The 5,700-nt window shown below is 40.3% G+C and overlaps 1 pseudogene; it reads left to right on the forward strand.

The window, feature by feature from the left end:
- Positions 1-2,256: 2,256 nt before the first annotated feature.
- LOC147432552 (uncharacterized) lies at positions 2,257-2,882 on the forward strand (annotated as a pseudogene).
- The last annotated feature ends 2,818 nt before the right edge of the window (positions 2,883-5,700 follow it).

Raw genomic sequence — 5,700 nt, forward strand, 5'->3', positions numbered from 1 at the left:
TTGTAATGTCCAATGAAGAAAAGAAATATGAGAGCATAATATTCAAGATCTTAAGTCGGTATGCTTTAACTTTGCCAAAATTGACAAAATCCAAAGCACTAGTTACAATACTGAGAAGTTGCCTCTAGGGATATCCACAAAAGGATGTCAACACCACTATCTCTCAAAAATTCACCATCACCAACTTTCATCATTCGCCCCTTGACCTCCCATGGGCCTTCAATGTCCTTAACTCATACCACACTGACCTCCACTCAACCTCTCTATTAGTTGTGTCCTCTAATCGATATGTCTACCATCTTGTAGTACCAATTTCCAAAATCCCCAATTCCCTCACAACCTATTTGATTCTTCTCATGAATTCATGCCATCTCAACAATATAGTGTTGGCCCATATCACATCCAAATTGAATCTCAACACGCCAACAAAATAGGGAAAATTTTGGGTTACCTACCTTTTTGGTATGAAGTGACGTCAAGGATTTGCCACTCCACCCTCTTATGTGGCATTCCTATAACACCAACAACTCAAGGCTACTTCATAGAGTTCCCCTTTATTCCAACAAATGTAGCAAGGATCACTTACACATGCACGGACATGTATAAATACTTTTTAGGCTTTGAACACTCACAAATTTAGGCCCAATCAACACCAAGTAATTAACAAGCACATGGATCTATAGGCATCATGCTATAGAAATAGCTTTTATGCGAAGGTCCATCTACATTGGGCAAACTAAACACACAATAGTAGCTCTATAACCACTAAAGTTTGGCAATTGATTTGTTGAGTGATAGGAATAAGATTTTGACATCTTCCATTGGTTAGCTCTATATTGTACTCACAACTTTTGTACATGTTTGTTTAAAAGGGAAGATAATCTTAGGTATGCATTATGACTACCTTGTTCAATTTCAAGTGTCTCCTCAAAATCAGTTTTCAAGTTAACAACAAGTACATATAACTTTTTCCACTACATTTAGGGTGTTCAGTTTCCACAACAATATTTCTCTTTTTAATTGCTTCTCTTCTAGAATCACTTGGGATTATTAGTGGTTTTGTGGCAGGCAATATGTAGCCTAGCTACAAGGGTCCTTCAATACATCAACATGTACTAGCTTGTATGGTCATTGATGTGCTTCAATCTTGTAGGGTTGTTATCAAGGTCCTTTCATAGACGATCAATAGTGACAGTAAGCCTTGAGTCTAGTGGCATGTGACTCAGGTTATGCAAACAAGTGGTATCTTGGTCTTGAGCCACTTTGTGGATAATTATCTAATGGAAGGTGTAAGACCATGATGGACTAGTATGTTGATCTCCTCCCAACCTCCCTACTTATAGCCCTTGGGTTGTTTCAAGTAGGACCCCTCAACCATATGCCCTTGTCTAAGACTCCTAGTCAAAGGACCCTTGGCCTCACACTACTCCCCACTTAAAGGAGACTTGTCATCCTTTAAAGCAAAAGAAAAAATCTTGGGCAAAATAATACTAATATTTCTATTAGGATAAAGCCTTTTTAAATCTTGTATAGAGTCTATCCTTTATCCACAACTAATCTCTAGTTTAACATAGTTTTGATGCTCCTCTTAAGAAAACATATTTCTCTTTGCAAAACAAACTTACTCTCCACGTGTGTAGTAAATTTAAGAAACTTGTGTGAAGTAACAAGTCAACTACACAAACTACTCGTAGACATCATAGCCTACATCGATAACAAAATTTCCAAAGCCACAATGTGAAAAAATGGTTTCAAGATGGGTCAAACCCTACTACATTTTGTAGTCTCAGAAGAATCAAAATTATGAACCTTGTCAAGCAACCAACATGCATTTTGTCAAGAATGAAATGGACTAGAGATCATAACTCAAGCAAAAAACAAAACCCATGAGTTTAGTCATCAATAAGTATAGGTCTTGCAATGCCAAGATAGATGCTAACGAGATGCCACTTTGTCATACATAGAAAGCCTTGTAGCTCTCAAACATTATGGCATTGTACAATTAACCACAATACTACAAGTATGAGTGAGACTAACTCCGCCTGTGGCGGCCAAAAGAAATCAAAGATAGGCTACATCTCACAATACACACAGAATAATACAAGAAAAAAACGTCTACATTGAGTTCCAACATTGTCATTGGTGCAGGCAGGTTGAGTGTGAGCATTGAGGAGGAGGCGGGCGCCAGTAGGGTCATGAAGGCATCATTGAATGTGAAAAACTCCACCCAAGGTAGTGGAGCTACCTGCAAGGATCATGTACGATGACGCTTTAGGCTTGTTGACTCCACAGGTAGCTCAAACCAGATTAAGATCTTTAGCAAAGCTTGTAATTAGGATGATTTGTCTTCTCCATCTTTGTCCTTGCCTTGTTTTCCGAGCCCTTCTTCATTTTCTACTGGAAAAAAAGCATCTCGACAAAGTCTTCCTCTGTTGATTGCATCAAGAGTGCTACACAGATTAGAGCAGCCAAGAAGCTGCACCGCTCAAGTGTATAGTTTGTGCGCAAAGTCTTGCAGGTTGGGGTTTTTGGGGGCTACCCTACATCCACATCGGTTGCGGTGGAGAGGGTCTCCAACTATGCTGACCAAGTCCTCCGCACTTGCTCATTCCAATCGAGGAAGAAACAAAGAATGATATGGAGAGCTAGCAGAGGGCTTTGCGGACACAACCAAGCCAAACTCGAGTCTGCGTAATCGCATGCCAAGCGATGTGCTAATCATAACCTTCACATTAGGGTGCACATCATTGGTGACATCAATGGACACATCATTCACATCTCATGCATCGTCTTTGCCACCACCACTGGCAGCAAAATTGAGCCCATATGCAACGCGTGCGGTGCGGCAACTAAGCTGGGCTCCTAGGCTCTACTCTCACTAATAAATTAAAATGGAATGAGAGAGAGAGAGAGAGAGAGAGAGAGAGAGAGAGAGAGAGAGAGAGAGATGTATCCTTTCTTATACACATTTTTCCAAAAAAAAGAAGAAGAAGAAGAGAGAGAACACAGAGAAGAGAAATCTGTGTGTGTGTGTGTGTGTGTGTGTGTTGTTGAGAGAGAGAGAGAGAGAGACTCTTATGCCTCTTCGTGGCAGTTGTTGATGAATAGTTCTCAGTTAGAGCGGCGTAGGTGGCCGATTGTGAAAAAGAAAACTCTCTCTCTCTCTCTCTCTCTCTCTCTCTCTCTCTCTCTCTCTCTCTCTCTCTCTCTCTCTCTCTCTCTCTCTCTCTCTCTCTCTCTCATATGTGAGGGAGTTGGTGACAAGCCCATAATTCTGATTCTCACAAAATCTAGCGACATCCATGCTTCTAGAGTTAAAAATAAGATTGCCCAACATGGCATGTGGGGCATTGTCAGTGTTCTAGTAACTTTTTAAATTTTGTTCCTGCTACAATGGGGTACATTTACTCTTCCTTCCACTCCTCACATGCATAGCCACATGACAAGCACTCCCACTTACGATGTATGTTTATCAATGCAAACATTTTCTAGCCTTATCAAACTGAGGATCAGGCTCGACAAATGTTTGTGCAGAATCGGTCCATATCTAGAGACATAGAGCGAGGAGAGAGGGGCCCGAACTCCTAGTGGGAGCAAAGCCTTTCTCGTGAATTTCTAAAGCCACATGTGCTGCAGTATATATAGCATTGCATAGCACCTCTCTCTCTCTCTACATATATATATATATGTGTGTGTGTGTGTGTGTGTGTGTGTGTGTGTGTGTGTGTCACCTTATCTGTGAATATCACTTTACTTGCAACCGGCATGAATACCACTTCACTAATTTCTTGTTGTTGTCTCAATCTCACCTTGTATGGCCCATACAACACCCTGAAGGTCTTGATTAATGGATTCAAGGAGAGAATACACACACACACACACACACACACACACACACACACACACACACACGCACGCACGCGTGCGCACGCATGCACACACACACAGAGTAGGGAGCGCAGGCCAAGAGGCAACACTTGAGCTACAAGAAGGAAAAGTCTAGGCACAATTAGGTTGTGGGATTGGCAGGCCCACTGCTAGCAGTAAGCTAACTTGGATAACATTTTTCAAAGCTTTTATTGTAAAAACGCTTATTATTTTGATGAATAGGGAATGTTGTAACTCCTACTTTCCAGACAAACATTGTAATTGATGAGCCATGGCTATAAGCTTCCAGATTGTATCAACTTGTCTTTAGTTAGAGCTCCCATATTATTAGTTTTGACCACAAAAACCTTGGCTAAGGTATAAAAGCCAATTTTGTAAGTTTTTGACAAGTTTTGGATAATAGAAACACAGCGTGAGCTAGCGGCACTCACTTCTCTCCTTCTCGCGCTTCGTACTCCCTTTCTGGTTGTTACGTGCAGTGACGTTTTTTGCGTTGCAACCGCAGGTAAGAGCTCTACGCATTGATGTAAGCATTTCATGGTAATATGTAGCTTTGGTGTCGCCGACCCACGGCCTAATTTCATCATAAGTAGGAATTTAAGCTTCAAAATCAAAACTAAGTATAGGTGGGGTGTTGGGGCATCATTGATAAACATTTAGATGTATTCTGGGTCGAAAATGACTAGGTCAAAAACTCATTGCTATTAATAATCGTGAATTTTGCACTTGACCTAAAGTGAGATTTGAGACCATAAGCATGTGTGCTTAGGTCTTATAAACATGTCCTAGAAGTTTCATAATGTTTGGATGTTGTTTGATGCTGTAACAATTGTGATTTTTTTGTCAATGAGCGATTAGCTTTTGGTGATTTCTGTCACTTGAGTGTAGCTTGAGTTAGATGCGAGTTGTATGTTTTCTTCCAAGAGATTGACAACCTCTTGTAGCCTCTATGCACTAGTCGAGTCGGCTTCGCCCCATGTATTGACAATTATATCCATGGTTCTAGCTATGTATGCAATAAGATAGGAGTGAGGCTAAACACACGTCCCACATTTGGCGTCGCTGCCGGGGATTGAAGAGACCTAAACTAGGAAAAAACACGAGCATCTTGTGAAGCTATCCTTTAACTTCCTCTAGGATCTCCTAGAGTCAAAACTTTCTTTTAAAAATCGCATAGCTTAAGATTGTCGTCTTTTGCTATGCAGACGTAGCTTGGAAGTAGGTTGTACTTGCTAAGTACCTTTTAGGATTGTAGACTGTAGAATTAGATTAGGATTTTGGGAATGATTGATGGACGAGATAACTCTTAAGATCAAGGCTTAGAAAACCATAAAAAACAAGAAAACGAGTGTTTGTGGACACTTTCCACAACCCCATTGCAGTAGAACCTAGGAGTAGGGTAAGTAGAATCCGAGGTGGGATCTCAGAACATTGCTCTATCCAAAAGAATCAATTGTGAGTTGTTTATGTGAAGTTGCAGAATTTCAGGTCTATGGTTAGAAATAGCACCACAAGACTGTCCACCATTGAATCCAACGAAGACTATGCTTTAAAAGTTGTATGAACCAGTGAGTAAGCTTAAGGACACATTTGCGGTAAAATTTCAAGAGTTTAAAAAACTCAATTATTTACTTTTTCTTGACATTTTAGGCCAAATTAAGTTTTGACTCAAAGGCTTAAAATAGTTCATGAAAAGACTGTCCATTGAAAAAGTGGAAAAAAGTACTCATTTTAGGCCAAAAGTAAATAATCGTGATTATTTTCTTTCAGCTCAAAAGTGACCAAGATTGATACCGGAGACTCTATGCATGT

Source organism: Adiantum capillus-veneris, chromosome 20 (genome assembly GCF_014529385.1).
Source record: "Adiantum capillus-veneris isolate H3 chromosome 20, ASM1452938v2, whole genome shotgun sequence".
NCBI lineage: Eukaryota > Viridiplantae > Streptophyta > Polypodiopsida > Polypodiales > Pteridaceae > Adiantum > Adiantum capillus-veneris.